Below are 24,388 nucleotides of genomic sequence, written 5' to 3'. Positions count from 1 at the left end.
AGCTGGATGTAACTCCATTCACCACCACTCTCTGGGCACGGCCATCCAGACTGTTTCTTTTACCCAGCAAAGAGTGCACAGTCCTAAGCCACAGGCTTGTCAGCTTCTCCAAGGGAATGATATGGGAGTCAGTGTCAAAAGTTTTACTGAAGTTCAGGTAGACAACACCCACAGATTTTCCCTCATTCAATAGGTGGATCACCTGGTCATAAAAGGAGATCAAGTCAAGCAGGAGATACTTAGAAAGGGCACAGTTTTACCTCAAAAGCAGAGTATTTCTGCATTCAGTTTAGGTACAAAAATTGGTCCATCAACACCTATTAGGTGCAAATGTCTTATAAGGCAATTTGTCTTTCATGGCTTCAATTCTTCCACATGCAGTTCCACATCCATCCAGCACTGTGAGAGTCTTATGAGAACCAACATCAGCAATATCCTTACTATTACTTAATGTGCCTAGTTCTACTCTCCTCCCTGTTCTGAGCGCCAGAAAGTGATGCCTGTCTTAGGCTGAAGACAGCTGGGAAGGCTGCAGGAGCACGCTGGGTACTAGAAATGTGCATGTGGGATGTGCAGGTTCTTCATTCAACAATACTGTGGTTCACTAAGAAAAAGGACATCATGAAGAGGTGGGTGTCATCCTTAGCCATGCTGGTCTAACTGCTCTGTATACTGTCAGGAGATGCACATCAGTTTTGTAAGATACTGTAATGCTTCCAGAATAACTGCTGCTTCTGTGCAGTCTGGGGAAAATGTCACCTTTCTCACTAACTTCCTCACGCTTCAACATACAGAGCCAGCATGAGTTATTTTTGTTGGAGCTGCTAAATCCTACTCTCAGCCAGACTCAGAGTAGCCATTTTATCCACGCTTCTGGACAGCTTGAGAGACTACTGCATACCACATTGTGGTTTTGCACAGAAGTGGTAAAATTCAAATTTATTGCTTTTTCAAGGGCGGGGATGAAAAAGCAATGCAAGGATAAATTTGGAACACATTTCAAATTCACTTGAAGATTTCACAAAGGCGGGGATGGAAAAAGAAAAGATGTAAGGTATTTCTTACATCTCAAGTGTGATCTCAGTCCCACTGAAGCTGATGGAAATCTGACTGGCTTCAAGGCTCATTGAACCTGGACATACTGAAGAGCAATTAAAGCTCAATATTTTTTACAGAAGATGATCCTGCCCTGAAGCCAGCAAACAAACCAAACAGAGACTGGTAAATCCTCTCCTGGATAACAATGGCTCTCTGCTTATCAGCCCTTCAGAATTCCTGTTTATCAGCACCAGGTTGCTGCTGGACTTTTTAGATTCTGCTTGTTAGTGTCTGATCAGAGTCTGCCTTTGTACAGCTTTAATTACGCATGAAACCCAAACAAGCATACCATAATGGGTAGAATTTCTTCCATTGTTTTAAAAAGGTTCGCATAATCTTGCAGAACAAGAGAAAGTCACAATTACTGCCTTACGTAAAACATAAGAAATAAAGCCAGGTTTGGCTATAAAAACAGATGTCTTTCCATCTTTTAAAATTTTTTTTCATGTTGTTGCAGCTTCTGTTTTTAACAATCTCCTGGTGAGGCAGATAAGCTCCTAATTCTGTTCATGTTGTTATCAAAAGTTGTAAGGCAAGTGAAGCTTACAATTTAGTGGTTTATATTCCTAAGAAATGTAGGTAGAATATGTCTTTCATGTTCTATAATCAGCACTAGAAGACATTATACTCCTAAGGAGAAAACTTTCTGCTTACCATATCTACTTGCAAAAAACTCTTGATCAAACAAGCAAAGTATTTCTCTTTGACTGAGAATACTTTTAAATAATAAAGAATCCAAATAAAAAATTTATATAGACATTGACTCCACCAATGTCCCCTTGTGTTGATGAAAGGGGCCTGTACTTTTCCAAGAAGCCAGAAATGCATCAGATCTAGAAAATAATGCTGCTGTTTAAAATTTGGTCACATCACATTTGCACATTTGCTCCCCAGTCTGAAGCAGGATTAGAAGAACCAAATCCAAATCACCTTTGTACATGCTTTTCAATCCTCTCACATCAGGCATTTGTAAATATAACTCCACTGGTTTTAGAGACATATGTTAGTGATATTATAGGAAATAAGGTAATTTCTTAATCAATAGCACTATTGGGCACTCCTGAGGGACTAAATAAACTCCAGGAGCTTTAAAAATCTCTTATTTAAACTTCAGTTATATGGAGAGAGAATGCTAAGGTCTGGAGATTCTCACAGACCTTGTGATGTAGGCATCATAGTCTACAGAAAGGACTTTAGTTTGAATATTTCAGTTATGCATGGCCAGGTGTGTGGTCAGGTCAGAACTATGACACAGCCACAGAATCATCATAGAATTATTAAGGTTGGAAAGGACCTCCAAGATCACCAAGTCCAGCCTGTGAGGAAACACCACCATGTCAATTAAACCATAGCACTAAGTGCCAGATAACAGTCAATTCTTAAATACTCGCAGGGATGGTGACTCCACCATTTCCTTGGGCAGCCGATTCCAATGCTTGACAACCCTTTCAGTGAAGATTTTTTTCCTGATGTCCAACCTGAACCTTCCCTGTCACAGTTGGAGGCCATTTCTTCTTGTCCTGTTGCTATTTACTTGGGAGAAGAGGCTGACCCCCACCTTGTTGCAAGCTCCTTTCAGGGAGATGTAGAGAGCGATGAAGTCTCCCCTGAGCTTCCTCTTCTCCAGGCTAAATAACCTCAGCACCTTCAGCCACTCCTAACATGACTCACTCTCTAGACTAGCTCTCTTGCCCTTCTCTGCTCCAGCACCTCCTTCTTTAGTGAGGGGCCCAGCACTGGACACAGCACTCGAGGTGTGGCCACACCAGTGCCGAGTACAGGGGACAATCACTGCTCTGGCCCTGCTGGCCACATCATTTTGGTACAGGCCAGATGCCATTGGCCTTTTTGGCCACCTGGGTACTCTGCTGGCTCATGTTCAGCTGCTGTCAGCCAGAACCCTCAGGTCCTTTTTTGCTGATCACATAGAGATTAGTCAGATAAAACTGTTATTTGTGAAGGATATACAGTGCCTGCCAGATTACAGGAAACAAGACCTGATGGTGAATTCTAAACTCATAAATTGGATGTTATTGATACTTGGCATTTTCTCTGGATTGTTGTAAAGTTCAGGAATATTTGTTGAGATCCTAGTGCAGTTGCAAATATAACCACAGACGTTGCCTCTCAATATTGATTAGCTGCAAAACCTTTTTTTTTCTTTTTTCTTTTTTTTTTTTTTTTGTGCTTTTGTTGTGTGATGAAGCTGTACAAAATCCAGCCAAATGCATACTGGTACTTCCCGCACATGTTGGTATATGTTTGTTGACCCAGTTACTCAAAATGCACACGGGCACACTAAATCTTTGTTTCTCATCAAGGAGTAAATTAAAAAGATTGTATAGGGTTAATTCTCTGTATAGAAGGATGATGATATTGGCTGATTTTATTTATGTCTATAATTCATACAAGGGATGCCTTAGACATCGGATATTTTTTATATGCAGGAATCCAACCTATGTCAATTGGAGTAGATGTAAAATATGATCCCCACTATTTGTGGTCACCAAAGGACCATTTTTTATAAATCTGCTGATGTAAGTTTCTCCTTGGCTTTAAAAGTGGTCTGCCTTAACTGTACCTTTCATGACCACAATTTTCTAAATTATTTCCTAACATTCTCCTTAAAAAAATTTGATGGCAATATTTTTGTTACAGCTGTCCTAAATATTTTAATAATAATCAGAAGATTTCTGTATGTAGCAGTTTGGAACCTGTCAGATGGGAGGTACTTCAATAACAAAAGGCAGTATTTTTATAACTGTTCATGTTTTTTTAGGCGAGTGGTATTACCATTTCAGAAAGTTCTGACTTTTCACATGAAATATGATCACCTCCTGTTGGTATATTATATTAAATAAAACCACTTTCAAGTCTGTAACACATTCTCTTTTTAATGAGATCCACATCAAAATAGAAAATGAACACTTTAAGAAGAGAGAGGAGGTAGTAGTACTTACAAAATTGTTCTCATAATTCTTATGGCATTTTTTTTTGTGTCTCAGTGAGGTGAATGCAAAGATGAAATTATCTTTTACAATCAGCATTACTTAGAATCTTGAGGTCTATGCTATATTTATTCCACTGTACCACCAATATGCAATGATTTAAACATTTGTTTTGGCTTTTAATCTTTGCTCATGTATATACACCTGCAAAATAAAAACCAGTGGAGTATGCATACCCATAAATCTGTCCAACCTTCCACTCTTCTGAGATATTTCAGTAAAGGCTTGACGCTTGTAATCAGAACTAGGTTTGGATCCTGCCTTCAATTCATTTAACAAACACCCTTCCCCCTCTTCTCCATATTCCAGCGTCCTTCTTTGTTTCATTTTTAAACCTGAAGGTTTCAAGGAGCAGAGAATTCCTTTGAAGGTACCTGGGGAAGAAGCCTGGCAGCAGTAAGAGGTGCATTCTTAGACTAAACATTAGTTATTTTATTTTGCACCATAAGCATGCTGATTTAATATATTTAATGAACTTGTAGTGTAGCGGACATTGCATAGTTTTTACTCCTCAGAGCTTCCTATCTCTAAACACTGTGTGATGCCTGCTCCATCTTTTCAGCTACTGCTACCCTATAGTGCCTTCTTAGCTATGCCCTGGGAGGCTCTGCTGGGCTGGTCAAGTCTGGTGAGGTGCTGGGACAAGCCAACAGCTGCCCTGCAAATACTTAAAGCCAGTTTCAAAGATGGTGATGATTTCCTCATGAAATGGTTAATGATGCAATGCGGGGCAATGGCCACAAACCACAGCTCACGAGGTCTGGTCTGGACATTGGGAAAAACTTCAGGAGAACATTGCAGCACCGAATACATCACCCAGAGAGACCATGGAATTTCTACACCTTGCCTCTTTGTACTATAAGGGAGCAGAAGTATGAACCAGTGCCTTAGCACAGCAGTCAGCTCTGCAGGCAGGAGGATACCACCCGTGTCTCCCAGGCCAACTGGAGACACACAGCCATGCCAGGACAGTGTGGTTAGTGGTAGAAAGGGTAGTCATGGGCTTTTGAGGATCATTCAGACCAGGTGGGATTTTGAAAGCTATTGGATGATTCGGAGATGTATTTGTCTGGGAAGGATGGGAAAGCATGCAGAGGGTTTATTTTTTCACAGGACTCTTCATTGCAGTGTCCCTTCCTTGTATTTAAATAGAATTGGAATCAAAATAGGAAAAAAAAAATTGTATTCCACACAAAGAAGGACAGCATTTAAAAAGTATACCAATTGGTCTGGCTAGGCAAATGGTCAGTTAAACCAATGCTATGTGTTGTGTTCAGTAAGGAGAGTTCATGGATTGAAACATGAAACTGACCTCTGTGTAATCTGTTTGTGCAGCTCCACTGGTCAATAATTTCTATTTAACCCAGAGAAAATGTCCCAATTGAAAGGAATGATTTCAGTTTAGTTACTCTGGATTTAAACAGTGTATCTGAGATCAGAACCTGGCCCAGAGGCTATAGGAATAAATGGGATTGGGAAGATATATTGTTTTGAAAAGGAAAAGGTAATTTGATATACTGGGCAGCAGGAGAGCTATTACTGTGATTAAAGGCATTTTTCCTTCTAAGTTTGTGTTTGCAGGATATATTATTTATTGCTGGGATATGGCAGATTATTAGATCTTTCAAATCACTTTGGTATTTGATTACAGAGCCAAGTTTCCCTTTTGAGATTTTATATTGGTTTTTTGTTCAGAAGAGTATTGTCAGTGGTTTGTGCTTTAAAAAAAAATAAATAAATGCTTTTTTGTTATTATTTCCGGTACTGAAGAATGAAAGTTATATTGTATTGGGAAATGTTTCCTTCTTCTAGGATGGCATGTTCTTACTCTTTGAAAGGTGAAGGTAAAAAATGATCCCAGATATAATTTTTTCTAGTTCCCGAAAAATTTAAGTGCTAATTAAATAAATGATCAAGTATTAAAAACTTTCTTCCTTTCATTTTCCAAAGCTGTAATTTATTGTCTTGTAAGTTTTCAGATTACTTATTTCATATTCCGTATTTTTCTTGGAATTCAGTCATACAGCAGAAGATTCTGCTGTAATGGACTAAATTTAAATGACAGCTTAAGAATAGAACTAGCTTTTAGTTACCATCACACAACAAGCCTTTTAAGTTCTTGCCACATGAAGCAAACAAATTATTAGAAGTTATCCGACAGACACCACTGTCAGAGTACCATAGATTTGTCTCTTTTATTTGCCTTTCGGTAAAAAAAAAAAGCCCACAGAACATTTTCTGTCAAAGCCTGCTTTGACAGAACTGGACAAAAACAGGCTGATGAACAATCTTTTCTCAGAGATCAGTTCCATTCCCACTGAAACACTCTGTGACAACTCATCCATTTCTAGTGTTTTTTGTTGTTGTTGTTTTTTGTTTTGTTTTGTTTTGTTTTTTGTTGGAAAAATTTTGACATTATGACGTTTGACTTCATAATTTCATTTTGTGGGGATTTTAAGCTCATACATTTTACATTGCAGATGAAGTGGCCCAAGAGTGTGCATCCAGTCATGTACCATTTCTCATCAGACACACAGCACCTGGTTAGGCAAAAGGAACTTGATGGTGCGCAGTGATGACAGAGGTTTTGTTGGTGGTTTTAGAGGACAAGGGCTCAATCTGGTCTCTTCAGAGCTCCCTGCACTGATTGTCCATGAGTGTTCAGGACTTGAAGTGCTCTCTTTAAGGAAAGGAGACAGGCAAATCCTGTGAACTTGGAGAAGGGGCTTGATCATTTGCCTCGTTTAATTCATACTGCTGCTTGGTGCTGGAGCCTATGCTTCCCCTATTTGAGAAAAGCTTTACTGATGCGTGTTCCTCAGTTTTATGTGAGATCACCAAGACACAATTTGGGACTTTAAATTTATTTCCACATGAGAGAAAAGTATTTGAAGGGCAGTGGTTAAATCTGGTACTGAATTAGTTGTACTAGCCCCAGGCTGCCTGCCTGTGCTGAGGGATGCAGGAGAATGATGCTGGCAAGCTGTCCCAAGCAGTGAGCTGGTGGCAGACTGAGACTGTGGGGACAGCTGTGAACAAACAGGCCTGAAGGGATCCCACATGTTAAATTCTGGAGAGCCCCTGTGATGCTCCTGTCACTAGATGAAATGGACTGAGCTGCTTATGTGGTTAGGCACGGCCCTGAGCCTAAGTTCCTAAATCCCTCAAAAGGCCTGCGAGCCTCTAGTTAGACCATTTTCTCCCCAAAAGCAGACTTTGCAATCTGTTCCATGTTCTGTGTGTGTGTTTGGAGAGCAAACATAGTGAGCAAGATAAAGGAAAGTAATTAGATTGGGCTAAGGTGCTACTTACATGCAATGTTAAAGAGTCCTGCTATCTCTTTATCTATTTCTAACCACACACAAATTCATGCAATATTTAAATGAGAACTCCTAAGCTTTGATACAACAATAATTTAATTTTTAAAATATATTTAAAATATAAGTTTAATCTGCTAATAGATCCTTTCCAAGAGGCAGAAGGTATGGGAGAGAAAAGGAGAGATAAAGTCATTGAAAAAAGATCACAAGGTTGATAACAGAAAAAGCTGCAGTCAAACTTACATGTTTACACACTGAAAAAACAGGAGTGGCATTTTTTCCCTATGCTTCAGAGAGCCTCACTGTGTCTGTCATTTCAAAAAAGAAGTCTGTGTTGCTTCTCTCAAGGCACATCTGCAGCCTGCTCTTTCACTGCAGAACATGAAATCAAACCAGTGCAGAGCAGAAGAGTAATGGGAAGCTGAAAACTTGAAAAGATAACATGGGAGAGGTGAACTGAAAGAAGAGCAGCTTCAATATTTTCCTGATTCTCTGAGCCACAGTTTTCTTCTTCTCCAAGCACCCAAACAGACTTATGCCCAACTCAGCTGTGGTGGTTCACCACTCTTTATTTTTCCCTTTATTAGTCCCAGAACTGGACCCACCTGTTGAGTGTTTGAGGTGCTAATATAGTTGCTACTGCTGGTATTGTGTCAGGGTGGTGGGGTAGGGGGCAGAGGCTAAACAAAGCTGACCTTATGCCTGCATGTGCCTCTGCATCTATATTTATGTGTGTATTTGTCTATTCTTATTTCTATATGTATTCAGATATCTATTATCTATGCCCATGCCTATATCTCAACATACATAAATCTTTATGTGTAGCTAAATGAGATTAGCCCTGCTTGTTATCAAAATAACAAAAATAGATTTGCCAGCCAATGCAGAGAAAAAATGACAAAGGCAGGACCTTCTTTTGATGGCCTGAGAGGTGGGACATTTTCCATTCACCGCTCTCAGACCCTGTAGCAATATCATACTCATGAGTTTCCCTAATCCAATACTCAGCTCTCCTCTGAGTGTGGCAGAGTAAGACTGTTTATGTGTCCAAACAGATGGTAGGAGAGCTTGTTCTAGTAGCACAACATCACATTTAGACCTTATCTTGCTCTGTATGAAAAAAACATACTCTGCATGGGCAAGACCTTGATTACTGACTCACCACAGCACGTTTTTATAGAATATTTCATTATACATCTCCACAGAAACAAGTTTCCCTTTCCCATGGTTAGTCTTTTCTCCTTATTGAAAGAACATACACATGGAAATGTTATTCTTTATTATTATTTCCCCTGAAAGTAGTGCACAGAAACTTTGTATTGGTGCGTTACCAGTGATTTCGTATTGAGTAGTGACTAACCTGTGACCTGATTTTCACTTGGTATTCTGCAAAAACATAAGATTTGCAAGTTATGTTTACCAAAAGGCACATTTCATACCCATGATAATCCAAAGTGTTTCAAAATTGTAATATCATCAGTACAGGGATTATATAGGCAATACAACTTTTTATGCTTTACAGTAGACTATAGGTCCACAGACAGCCACGCAAATTAAAAAAAAATTCAGTCAAAAGTTAGCACATTAGTCCTCTTTCCCAAAAAATGCTCAGTAATTTTTAATTAAAATGTGCACATTTCAAAGTTTCCTGCATGAATTTGTACTCAAGTTGGAAGCATAGGTTTTACTGGAGTAGAGCACTGCCAGTGTCAAAGCAGGCTCTGTTTGCTTATGAGCTGCAAGTGCTAGATTTAACCTCTCCTACATGTAAAAGAACTGTGCAGGAGATCTGTTTCCAAGCATAAAAATCCTCAGATGAAAGGCCAGGTAATGGATGAATAATTCAGGTGTACATGATGTACAGAATTGAATGCTTCTGACTAGGGTGTGAAAACTAAATTTCTCATATGTCTTATACCATTTATATGACACTGGTCATTTAATATCTACTTTTTAGTAGAAAAAATCCTTACAAAAAAGCAGCTTAATTGTGCTTTTTTTTTTCTCCCATGAAAATAATTCATTTCCTCTGTATAATTTCAGCTATGCAGGTGAACACTGCAGAAAAAAATGTAGCTGTTCAAGGAATTATACAGACTCTTTTGAAAATACCTTTTCTAACCTGAATTTTATCTCCATGGTCCCATGTCTCTTCTACATGAAAGGACCTCTTCATTTTCAAAAAATATATTACATCAATCAGTCTTGAGTTTTAAAGTTTCTAGAGCTGACACCAACCCTTGAAAAGAAGGAGTCAGGGAAGGAGGAAGAGAGAAGTAAGAGAAGGAATGGCAAGAGAAAGAAGCTTGATAAACCAGAGAAGGAATGGTAAGAGAAAGAATCTTGGTAAACCAGAGCTCCTCTGAAATCTTGCTTCAAGACTTAATAAATAGTTTCTTTACTTTTCTGCCTGGGCTGGATCAAAGCAGCCTTTTGGGGTGGGGTGGGAGGGGAGCACAATAATTTTGTGGTTCCACAGTCCCTAGAGCCTGATACTATTTTTATATCTAAAATAATCTGAATGGGAGAGAAAAAAACATCCTCTTATTCTTGCTTGTCCCTGGATCTATTAAAAACAGAGGAATTTGGTACATGTTACATCCTGACCTACACTAGTCTGAGAAGTGATATATTGCTTAGCAAATCATTTGACTTATGTACATATTAACCAACTTTATTCTATATATAAAAGAAGACTGATAACAAAGACTGTGTATTACAGAAGCATTGCTCTATACTTGATCACTTTTAGATCCCATTAAAACAAGCTGTGTTTTTCCTGTATGTAGAATAACTCTCTCAGAAGACTTTATTTTGTTCATTGTATTTGGCAGTCACAGCCACATAGTAAATGATCACATTATATGCAGCATCCTAATATGCAGAATGTAAAGGCTGAGGAGGATAATGAATAGGGCAATTGGAGAACAAAATTACATTTCCTGCTCACAGCTCTGATCAGCCCTAGTTAACATGCTCATAAGTAAAGAGTTAGTTATGGGAAGGTGGTTGGTGATTAAATGAGTGAAAAAACACACCCATTTTTACCAGCAGAAGACTGCTAAATAGCTGTGTATGGATTAGAGCTCCCAGTGGACGGGCTGCACTGGTGAATGTCATCTGGGCTACTGAATAGCTGTAGTTCATTGAAAGGTCTTTTCCATTGTCAGAGTGGTTTCTGCATACCATTCAACATATTTCTTCCCATACATCTCCAACAGAATTCAGATTGTCCACTTGACCTCCACAGACATTCTTTGTAAAAATCTCCATTTACTCACACTTCTTTGAGATACTTAACTTCTGAGCTAATGTGGACCTTTAAGAAGTGTCAATGCTGTGGAGGAAGAAAAAATTAAACTGACTCCAATGTTATTTTGGTACTGTTATCTCCAAAATGACCCTCCCTCTTGTGAATAGAAAATATCCACTGATTTCAATCTATTGTGTGTGTGTGTGTGTGTGTGTGTGTGTATTTGAGTTCTGGTTGTTTGGGTTTTTTTTGTTGGTATTTTTTTTTAATGTTAATGCTCAATATATGATCCTTCCAAGTTCTCCACATGCCTGAATTATTTCTGTTCAAAACTGTTCCCATTTTTGACCAAGAACCAGAAAGTCAGATGCAAGGTAGATCTTTAAAATGGGATGAGAGGCCAGTTTCATGTCTGCATCAACAACTACTGTACTGCTACAGCAACAAATTGTACATTCTGTCAGATGTGACAGACTTGTACAACAAGAAGCTGCCTTTGTGTGGGTTGGGATGAGGGAAGGAGACAGAGGAAACCCTGAAGAGTAATTGTTGCTGTTTTTCATCCCAGCTCCAGGCAACCACCACAGCCAATTGTGGCACTGTAGTGAATGTGATGGAAGATTTATATTGCATAGTAATATCCTACACAAATTTGTTCTCAAATGCCAAAGGACTGCTTTTCAGATCCAATGAAATATGTGTTATAGTCGTGTAAGAGTGGGGCTGCAGACCTCAATGTGCACCACTCATCTGGAAGTAACCACCATGCTGTACGTAACCACCCTTTAGGCACTAATGGTGTCTAAAATGTGTTTTCATGATGTGCCATTCCCTGAGTGTTCCTCTGTGTGGGAAAAGCTAGAAAAGCACATTTGAATGAAATAATAGTATTGGTTAAAATGGGTTTGTTAAACTGCATTGATCCTCATTATAGACATTCTCATTCAACATTAAAACAACTCCAATTTAGTTTCATTCATTTTGGCAGTGGAGTAGAGAAAACTGTTTTGCATTTGTTAAGTGCCCAGACACTGCCAAATTCAGGCACTGAGCCTGTGCAGACATCCTAGCCGTTACCTGCACACATCTAGATTCCTCTCCCAGGCTGGATATCCCCTAGATCAGCTTGGGCCATTGGACACATCTGTTTGATGTGTCTGCTGGGGTTTCACATGAGAATGTCTGTGATGATTTTCTGTTTACATCAGAAAAGATTAACCAGTTGAACTGCTATGGCTATGTTATTTATCTTACAGACTGTTTTAGACTCAATCTTTTGAGAAGTATGCACCATAGAGTATTTTTTCTATGATTACTATAAGAAGATTAGAATACTTCTAGGGATGTTTACACTTAAATGAATAAAAGTGAAGCAGATTATTCTGGCAGAATTTAAGGCAAAAACAGACATCAAGAAGCCTTCAAACATCTTGACTCTGTTAAGACATTTTGGTCTACCATGGGGCAGTTCTACCCCTTTGCAAACACACTACTGTGAGAGAACTCATCTTACCGTGGAGGATGCTGTGCTAGAGCACTCAGATCACCATTTGTCCCAGCACTGATTTTTCTTACCCACTTTTCTTAGGCCCCTACATCATACGGATCATATCTAGGAGGTAGTGCTGCTCTTCTCCTTCATGAGAGGAAAACAGTTATCTTGGCTGGAGGAAAAACCCCAGGAAACTAAACATAATCTACTTCCAGTCCCTTCCTTTCCCCAGCGATGGAGCAGAAACAAATAGGCAGCAGCGTCCCTGCTATTAATAAGGGTTCTGGGGTGTAATGGAGGAAAAGGTACAGGAAGAGAAAGGCCAAGAGAAGTGAGTGTAATAGCTTAGGTTACAGAAAATTATGCAGGATGGAGCATAAAGCTATTAGTTATGATATTCCAGTGGTATTGATGTAAATTAGTTTGGCTATTGTTTGGATTCTAGGAATTTAGAACTGCTGCTACTATGGAGATATATTATAACCATATGAATAAAAATACCTTTTATTCTCTTTCTGAAACATCTAAACGAATAAATTCAAATCAAACAAGCATGAGGAGATTATATTTTCAACTGAAGCCACCAGCTCCAAAGGAGGTTGCTTTTGCTGGTAAATTAGTAGCTGCTAATGTAAGAACTTTTATGGTCTCCAATACTCTGTATGTTTTGTAACAGTAATCATGCCGCAGATGACAGGAAATGCCAAGATGTTAACTACTTGTTCTTTCTCCTTCTGATTTGTGTAAGTTAAATTAGGTACATCAATTTATATTATTTTTTTCTGCAGAATTCTTTCCTCTTACTAAAATGCACAAGCTGTGCTAATTTTTTGCTCCTGAAATCTGACAGCTACCCCTTTCATGGTGCCTTTGAATTACTGTTTTCTCACCAGTGAGGGGGGCTGCTACTGTTAGGTTGTCTGTGTTCATAGAAACTGGATTCACACTTCAACAGATAATGCTCTATATTATCATTTCTAGGCTAACCAAATGGGAAAAGCAACACAATCTAACTGCAAAAACAATTGCATGTTTCATACATATCTGTAAAGGAACACAAGACAATTAAACCTCATGGACCCTATCCTGCCTCTAAAAAATTCGAGTGGAATCACGGTGATTTTGAATTCAAATTGACTCCTACTCCCTGCCTGTGGGAGGATGGATTGTGAGAGAATAGAGGTAGTGCTGAAGGCAACCTTGCCCCTGCGGAGTTGCAGCTGTGCTAATTACCAGAGAGCAGGAACAGCCTTGCCTTTAATGGGTCACAGCTGTGTCCAGTAAGGATGGGTGTTATAAATGAGTGGGGTAGCTGGTGCAGAGGAGAGTTGGAGGTCAGTTGGCTGTGCTGCTGTGTGGGGTAAGGGTTGGGTATTCATGTTAGGGACAGTAAGGGTCAGCATGTGCTGTGAGGAACAGAAATGGTCTGGTGGCTGTGCTAGGGGCAGGAAGGGGTCAGCCAGCTGTGTGGAAGAAAGAGTAAAGGAGTCAGTGCTGGGAGGAGCTGCCCATGGGAACTGACAGAGAGAAGGTGTGAAAGTTTTACAGTAAGATAACAAACTGGTGATGACAGTCAGTTTCCATCCATCATTGGTCGGTGCCAAGCACCAACAATTGGTGGCCTGTACAGGGTTGGATCCTCACACCTGCCTTTGTCTTATCTAGCCTTTCTTTCTGTGCCACAATAAGAAGTGGGAGCTCATTTGACTATACCTATGCTACCCCTCTTCTGTCTAGAAAGAAACTTTTGTGTCTCCTTTGCCTGCAACAGCTCCCTTCAGACCAAATCCAGTCAGGGAGATCCCAAATTCGCTTTTTGGGCTTTGCTCTCAAACTTGTTCATAAGTCTCTTAGCCACTAAAGGGACAAGAAAACTACTAACAATAGTGTCTTTGCATTTCTGTTTTTGTAAATACATTTTTCAAGTAATTTTCAAGTGGATATGTACCTTTTATCTTTTAGAGTGTCTTGTATCTCTTGATATAGAGTATTATATCTTCCATCACTAAAGTGGTGGAAAATACAATCCCAGAAACTGTTTTCAAATGTATGGAGGACTAGAAGCTGATTGTGAATAATCAGCATGAATTTATGAAGGAAAAATCATGCCTGACTAACCTGATAGATTTCTGTTATAAGATGACTCGCTTGGTTGTTTATCTTGACTTTAGTTTTCTGCAGTGTCTGCCATAACATCTTCATAGAAAAACAGGCTAAATATGGACAGTGAGCTGGGTTGAAAACTGGCTGAACAGCCATGCTCAAATAACTGTGTTCAGCTTTATATGTTCAGCAGGAAGCCAATCACTAGCCCTGAGACCCTAGGAGTAGCTGTTGGGATCAGTACACTTTAACAGCTTCATTAATGATCTGGATGATGGAGCAGAGTGCTCCTTCAGTGTAGTAGCAAGTGATGAAAAGCTCAGAGGATTGGTAGATAGATTAGATGTCTTTGCTGACACTCAGTGGGCCATGGACAGGCTAGATAAATGTGATAACAGGAATCTCCTGAAGTACAGAAAAGAGAAATGCATGTGGAGATGAATAACCCCAAAGTAGGTTACCCAGAAAGCACCTGGAGGTCTGGTGGACAACAGTTTGAATGTGAGCCAGCAATATAGCCTTGCAGCAAGGAAGGGTAAGGGTATTCTGGGCTTTTTTCCACCAGACAAAAATATAACTATGGTTGCCTAGTTGTTAGATGTATGGTAAATTATTTTGAAGAAAACAATGACTAAATGAACATATGAATCATGGTTGCAAATAAATACCTTATTTACATTATGATCAGTATCATAAGCCTTTCTTTTTTTATATTGCAGGAGTCTCTGATAGAATATACAATGTTCTGTAGAAATATGAGTTTAATATAAGGTATGCTTGTGGTAGACTGGCTATAGAAGACAGTGGTATATTTAACAGCAGGGTCACATTTTAAGTAAATTCCTCAACATATCTGAATGCTGTTAGGGTTATCAGCTTTTAAGTTGGACAATATAAGATGTTGTTGATAAGTCTTTAAGCTTCTCTCTGTATAACAAAGCACTTCATTCATTCCGGGAAGTCTCTCTTACTCATAGACACTTTTAACATAGAGTCCTTCTCCATGTGTTTAAGCCATTTTGGCTACAGTCACCCCCTTCTGCCTCTCCTGCAGTGTTTTGTGAGAGCTTGTAGGCAGAACAGTTTCTTAGTTCAGCATCTCTTGCTTGAATTAATGGGCATTACTTTCCCTGACCAGGGAGCTGGGAAATGTGATGAGGGCAACTTGCTCCACTGAGCCAAGGTACTGCACTGTTAAGATTTAAGTGATTGTTTTTGGGGCTCTTCCAAAGATGAGCTGGAGAGAAGCTGTTGTGTTGAAGTTGACTAAACTGGTACCCAGGAATGAATAAACAAATGGCAGTAAATATTCCTTCTCACTGCACTGGCTGAATTAAATTATATTGTCAGTTTATTTGTCTGCTGGTTGGTCTTCTGATCCAATTAAGATTCTTGTTATGAATTTAAAAGGAAGGATCACCTTATTGAATTGTGGGAGATTTTTTTTACCTGGATTATTAATAATTATCTATATTATTAAATCTGGAATAAATTTTATAAACTAATTCATAATCACCATGGATGCTGCAGTTCATCTGTTTCATCAGTAAATGAAAATATCTTATTTCTTCTTGAGCTTGATTCTCTCTTGAACTGCTCCTTTGGGCCCAGTCTATCTCATTCTAAAATCAGGTTGAAAGTTCTGTTGTTCTGAATGGATTTTTATCAGGCCAATGGGAACGCTTAATGCAGTTGCAGGATTAGTCCCTTTCGCATCCATTGGTGCAACACTGCACTTTCTTCACCACATGCTGTAGTGAATCCTAATGACCTCATTTTTTGTGTAATTTATACTTATTCCCAAGAAACTGAGAAAAAAATTCACACAAATTAATTTTTCTCCAAACAAATTTTCCAGAATTAAATAGCTCTGTCCAAGTCTTTTAGTTGTGGCTTTAATGATATCTTTCACCTTCTCCCAAACTAATTTTCTCTTCTCAATTTGTGTTTAAAGTACAGCACAATTAATTTTTAAAAGATGTGGGAACTGGACATGAATTTAAGGTAATTTGGGGAAAATCTGAAATTAAAAAGTAACATTAAAACATAACCGAAATAAACTAAACAGTAATCTGAGGAGGAAAATATTAATAAGCCCTTATGAAGAATGTATTCCTTTTGTTTCCAAGCTAAATCATAGGTCTTCCTAGTTGAAAGGTGAAGATGGCTCATCTGTTAAATAGCTATTGGAGCTGTCTGATATACGATGATTAATTATAATATGCAAAGTTTGTCCCAGGCATACAGACCTCATAAAGCTGAAGACAACACAAGTGCATTATTAGCTCCCATCACAGTGGTAAAATAAACCAACTTGACCTAATTATCATTGTTTAATATATATATATATATGGTTATAATGAGTGTACTGACAGCATGTAAAGACAGAATTTAAGTATTCATGTTTTTATCTGTAGTCCTTCATTTGGTTAAGTTGGAAAATGTAATGCTCGATTTGCCTGCAAATCTAGAAATATGGTTCCAGACTCAGATGATTTCTTACTGTATTACATACTAAGGCTGCCCCTGGGAAGGCATTTATTTCTTTTCTCCTTGTCAATAATAAATGACCCTACAAAGTAGAAACCTTATTAGGGTCTATGTTTAATGATTGCCCTAGTCATATGAGTGGTCTGGTAACAAATTGAAATGTCAGACACTCTATGACCCTCTAATAATATTGAAATCTGCCAGCCCCTATTAAACTGCTTTCAAACTGTATTATCCTGTAGTAATAGATCAGTTACTTACCCTAACTAATGCAGTTATCACGTGGGACACTGCAAAACCATCCTTTTAATCAAAAGAGTCAACAAAAGGAGTGGAACAGTGGGTAAAAATGAGGTATTGTCATAACAAGTTATGATGAACCCACTTCATTAAGGTGGAAAACTACCTGTAAAGAGGGTTGTGATTGATCTTCATTCTGGTGTGTCATCCTGTAAAAAAAGAAGAACCTTTCAAATTTGAATGATCAGGATTTTCTCTCATCTTCTCCTTCTTGCTGTCCCTGTTTTAATGGATTATCTTACTTCATAAGCTACTTTTATAAGTCCTAGTGTAATCCAATGTGTCCCAGTATTGCCATAGGAAAACACCCAAGAAACAGAAACAATATTTTATTATTTCCAACAACTCCTCTGAATTTTTACATGGAGAGCATGACAATAATTTCTTCCTGTTTCCAGATACATAAAATAAGGAGTATAAAAAAAAGAGTAATCTTCGTAATATTAGCATGAAAAGGAAAAAACCCAGCAATTTTAACTATTAAATAACCAGTATCACTTCCTTCTTCCTTAGGACTTGTCCCTCCCTCGCTGAATTATGCTAATGCATAGAGGTCATATTTACACAGCATCATTAATTGCCCTTGAACTGGAGATTTGTGCATAGATTTATCCCTAAGAGAAATTCTTAGATAAAGAGAAATCTTAGTAAACTCAGACTGTAGTAAAGCACTTGATTCTCTTGAAGCTAATGAGAATCTCTCTTTATGTTGTTGAAGGCCCTGAATTGTGCTTGGCTATGGGATTCTTTTCCCCATTCCTTATTGTGGAAAAGAAGATGGGGTTAGATAGGAAGTCTGCCAAGTTACAGTTTCCAGGCCCTCCCCTTTTTGAAGGAATATTTTTCTGAACCAGGGTATGACTGGCTCAAGGGCAATTTTCAACCCTTCTGATTTTCCAGTTGAAAATAATTTGATTCTGACTCTCTAACCACTCTTCTGAAATTCCTGGGAACATCCACAGGTTGTACTTAATAATATACCCAAGGACACATTTATATGCCAAGTAGACTCCTCCTGTGACCTTCTGTCTTTCTCCTGCCCATTTCCAAATACTGTATCAGCTGATGTGAGGCAAAGAAATACTTCAGTCTTCTTTCCAGGTGTGTCCTGAGCAGAGCAAGAGAGATAGATAGGAGGTCTGTGCTGAGTCTGAGTTCAGGTTTGCACACGGATGAGTGTGGGCCCACGCTGTGCTTCAGCACTGTAGGATCTGAACTCTTAAAGTCTCTACACCATAAGTCCCTAGATGAACAACTGGGATTTATACATTCATATATATATATGACATGTACCACCTGTGTGGAGAGGAACAGAAGCCTGTTTCTGTCTTCTTCCCTGTCCTGCTGCAACCTTCTCTAGCAGTACCTCCTTCTTCGTGCTTTCCACCCTGCCCAGTGTCTTACTGTGTAACTCTATGTTAAGGTTTTGGATGATGCTGTACTCAAACTACTGAACCATAAATCTCAGTTATCTTTTCTCTAGAAGCCATTTAAAATCACATCCTGGTGCAGAAGCAGTGGGGTCTCTAAAGCTCTTAGTTATAACTAAGTAGTCATGACTATAACAAGAAAGATCAAAGTTACAGCCTGGCTTCAGAAAGATTCCCTGCAGGAGCAGAAAACTGGGAGATTTTGCAAGGGGTTTTGTGTGAGGTATAGTTAAATTCATCTCTGTTCTGAAAAAAAAATGACTTTGTAAAAATAGTCCCATGTTTATTGTCTTTTCATCAGACAGGCATAGCTTACAAACAAAAAGTTGGCTTTTGTATCTACCATTCCTGTGGTCACTGTGGGCTTCTACTGTCAGCCTTAACTTCCCACCGTTTTGCCTACCATCAGCAACAATAAAGACCTGCAGGCCAAATTAGTCCTCCTGAGATGACTACGTAACACACTGACTTATAATTGTGCCCTCATTGACACCCCTGCAGCTCCCTTAATGTCAGTGGTTTTCTGCCTGCTCTTAGCAGATATTTCACTGAGGATATACAAAACGTAGGGTAGCTTGCAGCTCCTTGCTGCTTTATTCTGTAGAGAAAACAGTAGGGGAACTGAAGTAAGCTCTAGAAATCAGTTAAATTTTCATTATCATGTATTTCATATTTGATGAATTCTGCAGAAATTCTTTCTGTTATTCAACAAGTCCGAACTGCTTCTAACTATCTGAAAACTACATAAAAACTTGATTTGTTTTCCCCCAGGGACAGCCTTTGATCACAAACTGCATTTGGAAAGACCCTGTCTTACTGTGAAATGTGCCCAAGGACCAGGAGGGCCAGCATGGTCTCATTGCAGGCTGGGACCTACTCTGACCTGACAGAAAATGTTCCACCCACTGCCAGGAGCTGCAGCGAGCTCCCCTTTGAGCTGAAGGCAAAGGTACCACATGTCAGGCATAAAGTTAAGTACATGCACAACACAGAATCAGCTGCAATGTTCACATACCTATTCCACCGAGTGCAGATGTGCTAGTGGCTTAGCTTTTCAAATTAAAATTTCAAATCTACCATCCAAGATTGTTTGAGATAAAATGCTTACAAGTTTTACCAGTTGAGATTTGCTTGGGGACATTTTTTTCATAACATGGGATGTGTTTCCATTCATTTCTGAATGCAGAAATAGTTAAGCAAGGCATAAATAATGTCAGACAAATCAAGAACACACTCACTCATGGATACAATCTTTTTCACGCTGTTTGTTCAGCCTCAACTGGAACTCTTAACCTGAGTAAAATTGAAAGCCCCAGAAAAAATATCTTACTGTTTTGTCATGTACCTGATTAGCTTAGTTAGAAACCAAAGGATTTCATAAACATTCTTGTTTATTCTTGTATTTAGCATTCTGTAGTAATCCATGTTGTTGAACTGAACATATACTGTCTTCCAGTTTTTGTCATACAGTTTTTCATACAGCATAATTTATAATTCTGAATGTCTTTCTGTTTTAGTAATTTCATTTTGTCACCAGTGGCCATTTTCACTCTTGCTGTATCCATTGTGAGAAGGCATATGGAACCTTTGGGCATGCAGGATATTAATCCATATTTGATCACATTCCCCTGTGTATCCTCCCCACAGCTTCCTGATTTTCATCCAGAATGAACTTTGAAGCAATTCAACATCTTTATTTTTTTTACTATGATTGGCTCACTTTAGTTGTAATTGACAACATGAGGTCTAATAGGTTTTTTTAGTTCAGTGTTTTTTTTATTATTTTAAACATTGCTCCTGTACTTTGATGCTGATTCCATAAAGTTTCTTCTTCTTTTATTGCTTTTTTTTATTCTTGAATCTCTGTTTAATTCACAGAAGTAAATATTGGAACACACAGCTGTGACACAGATATTTAAAACTTAATATAGGTATCAAAGAAGGAAAAGGTTTTTTCTGTCATAACCATACTATCCATTCAGGACTGCTTCTCCAAAGTCATCTTCTTCATCACTCCTACTCAAAAAACATTCCACAAGTAAGATCTTCCAGATATTATGACTAGTTTATGCTAGTAAATATTATTTTTTTTTGTTCTTGCATCTTAATAAAGATGACAACAGGACTAGATGTGATTCATTTGCAGGATTTAACTGCTCTTTTTTTCAGGCATTTGTAGGACTTTGCTTTGCTGTGCCATACATAGGTCATGGAAGTGTCCTTCATCACTTTCTACCATCCTTGAAGCACTACTGTGTCTCTGAGCTCACTCCACTTTGCCTTGCTTTCAGATTCTGTACCCCAAATGCCAGAGACAATTTACACACCAGAAGCTATCTGTAGAAATTTCACCTCACAAATACATCTGAGTTAGGGGGTTGTCATGTATATTTGTCTTGAAGCTAATTGGTATCCCTAATAAAACCTGGTGGCTTGAATCTTTCTGATTATGAGCCAGTGCCTCTGCATTTGCAGCCCACAACTGTGCTACCCTTTGCACCCATCCTGTTGGGAATGCTCCTATGTAATTTGCTGCTCACTGTTACCTTGAGGCTTTTGCCTTCTATTGAATTTGTAGCTTCCCCCAGCCCAAGTTATTCTTCCCTTTTGGCATGCATTAGCTTGCTTTTTAAGAAGCTGAATCTCAATTTGGTATTCTCAACCTCTATTTCTCTGAGCTGCTCTATATTACATTTCTTGATCCTGACTTGTATAATGTCTCCCAATTTAGCATCATCTGCAAATTTAATTAATGTGATTTTATTTTGCAATCTTCATGACTACCAATAAAGGTGGTAAATATTGGTCCCACTTTAGGTCTCTGAGGTTCTGCACTTCCCACTTCATGTCCATGCCCCATTCCCCTGACTCTCAAACTCCCTGGATTGCAGTGCCTGGCAGTACTCTTTTTTTGTGGACTTCTACATAAATCTAATCTGTATGTTAATTTGCTGTATAACAGGTTCACTGAAATCCATATCTGTGATACAGACTGTACTTCAGACATCCAGAGATTCAGGAAACATCACAGAATGCAGTGACAAGTTAAATTGCATAGGTCAGCTCTCAAATTCTCATGTAATACTTGCCTTAAATCATGGTAGTGCACCTCTTGTCTTGAAGCCAGTGACAATTAACCAAGTTTTGACTTCTTATTGGTTTTGATAAGCATGTGAGGTATTTTCCCCTTACATATAAAAGGCAGTTTTTAGTGTGGATTCAAGTAGACCACATAATCTGTAAGGCTGTTACATAAAGGGTTCCCCAAATCATCTGTACACTAATTCTTCCAGAATAGGCATCTTGATACTGCTCCTGATATAAGAGGTGAACAACCAGTAGAAATTCCTTGCTTTTGTGTGATTTTGCTTACAAGATTTACAAGTTTTGCTGCCATGACTGAAAAGTCATCTCACTAAGCAGCACAGAATCCAAGCATACATGGAAATTCACTGGCAGAGTAAACTGGTTTTACAGAAATTGTCTTCAAAGGGTTCTTAGAGGTTATGGTAGAAGACTGAAGGGAATGTTTTTTGTTTTTTTTCCTTTTACATAAGATATGTCTTTCAAAGAAGGCTCTATGCAAGGTTAATAGGTACTTAGCATCTTTTTATCTCAACAAATATATACCAGATATTTAGGCCAATAACAAGGAAAAGAGAGAATGAGTAATAAATATATGGTGTTTTAAGTACTTATCAGCAATGAGAGCAGCTTCTGCTTCAATGACCAGTAGTAGCATCACACAATATTAAAGCTGTGGAAAACACAGAAGAAGAAACTGGGATGAAAGCCACAAAAAAGACCAGTGAGCTAGAAGATGGGTCATTAGTTTACATCTACAGCAAACTATATCCAGTTTTCTGCAAAGCCCCAGCCTCTGCCCATGCCCTCTGCACATCACACAATCATGGATCTATGTCACAAAATCATGGAATCATGGATTGGAAGGGACCTTGAAGATATCATCTAGTCCCAATCTCCCCCACCATGGGGGTTGCTACCCACTAGATCAGGTTGCATATAACCACAGACTACTTTGAGCCCTGCAGATAGCAGCATGATCTGGCAGTAGTTTTAACTTGAAGCTATCTACTACCTCTTCCAAAGGCAAATACAGTTCAAGTATTTAGTAACTAATGTCTTCCCTTTCCTAGTTAAGTGAAGTTTTAAGAAAGGCAATTTAATCAGAGATTACATTGAAATTATACACAGGTAGATTTCTAGGTACTATCCCAAAATATTCAGTTCCCAGTCACCCTCTAACTGTGGTACAGACTTCTGCATCAACCAAATACTCATGACTGGTAGAAAGTATAAAAAAGCCTGCAGAATTTTATGTCTTTGTAACTCTTCAGCTTTTCTACCTATTATTCTGTTGTGAAAAATAGATTCAACCTCAGCAGTGTATTTCAGTCTCTAGACATTTTTGTGCCTGGTTATTTTTAAAACGTTTTTCCTATTTTGCTTTCTTTCCCTCCTTTTTATTTTTTTTTCCATTGACATATTTATAAACATTTTCTTTCCCTCTACCCCAACTTTTTTTGTTCTCAGCTGTGGCTGAATATTCTTGCTTCATTGCCTCCTTCCTTCTTCATTTCCAGTTGACAGCATCATTGTAAAGATGAGTTAAAAAGAAAACACTGCTTATTTCACAACTATGCACTAAGTGCCCTAGCTATGCAGTCTTGCAGAGAAGCTCACAATGAGAGCTTGCTGCACCACAGACAGGTCTTTTCTCTGCAGATGTCAACCAATCTTGCTGGAACAGCTGGTGTTTTACCATTGCTGTTGTGTTGCTGTGCAAAGGTGGCCTTGAGCAGATTGATACAGGACAAGATTCACTGTATCACATGGCATTTCAGATCTGATTTCTTATTCATCCCTACTTATCACCCTTTTTATTCATGAGGTAAGTCCTGATCCTTTCCCATCAAACATGTAATGCTTTTTCTGACTAGGTGTGTTGAAAATTACTTCTGGAGGGTGGACCTCAGAGTGAGTTGCAAGTATTTTTTATAGAGTTGTGTCCTGATTCCAGGGGTCTGTGCATGGGAGACTGCAAAGCTAAGGGTGTGTATGATGCAGGTCAGGTATAAATCATCACAAAATATCAGCTGCTCTAATGTCCTGCTTCCATTTTGGGAGTATTTCTGGAGAAGGAGGCAGAAAGTGAGTAAATAAGAGACGGAATGACTTCTTTCTTGCCTGATCTGTAAGAGCTGTATCTTTCTGAGCAGTAAGAGTTATTTTTAGTGATTTGCATCACTGGCTCTTGGCAGCTATGGCAACTAAAATCTTCTTCTACCCAGCAAAAACAGGGAAAGGAGAGAAAACAACTTCATTCTTACCTTGGCCTCACTTTTCTAGTTTCTGTCCTCCCCACTGCAACAGGTTTAAATTTTAATATAATTGCTTTTGGAGCCTAACACATTTCCTCATATGAATATATATGCTTCACCATAAGCTGGAGGAATGAACTCTAGTAGTGAGGCTTCCCCATTCTGTATTTTGTTGTGTTTGCTGTGTTGTCATCTCTATTTTATATGATGATGGCTTTCTTAGTCTTGGATTAGCATTTCAATGAGACATACACAGGACCATGAGGTGAAACCACAGCCTTCTACTTACTCATCCAGAAACCATGGCTTTTTCTCAGTGATAAAGTTTCTAGGTTTGAAAGCAAAGGGTTCTCACCATAAAATATTTCCTTTTAAAAAGCAGAAAACTAGATGTATATGAATGGGATGAGCTTTGGTATTTCCTAGCAGAAGAGGGAAGAATGAAGAAATTATTCTGTATTTTTTTTTTTACTTCTGTTTGTAAGTCTGCCACTGACTGCCTGTCAACACTTCCTCGCAAGCCACCAAGCAACTTGTCCAAACAGGACAAGG

General features: G+C 38.7%; 1 long non-coding RNA gene across 1 annotated transcript in view; it reads left to right on the top strand.

The window, feature by feature from the left end:
- The first annotated feature begins 6,368 nt into the window (after nucleotides 1-6,368).
- The window catches only part of LOC146763461 (uncharacterized), a 59,404-nt gene continuing 41,384 nt past the window's right edge, over nucleotides 6,369-24,388 (top strand). Inside the window, exon 1 of the long non-coding RNA XR_014952071.1 lies at nucleotides 6,369-23,406. This is a non-coding gene — a long non-coding RNA (uncharacterized LOC146763461). The remainder of the gene's footprint in view (nucleotides 23,407-24,388) is intronic.

This window comes from Lonchura striata, chromosome 1A (genome assembly GCF_050655825.1).
Source record: "Lonchura striata isolate lonStrDom1 chromosome 1A, ASM5065582v1, whole genome shotgun sequence".
Lineage (NCBI taxonomy): Eukaryota > Metazoa > Chordata > Aves > Passeriformes > Estrildidae > Lonchura > Lonchura striata.
Note: the sequence above shows the minus strand (reverse complement) of the source record. Positions and strands in the feature narration are given on the sequence as shown.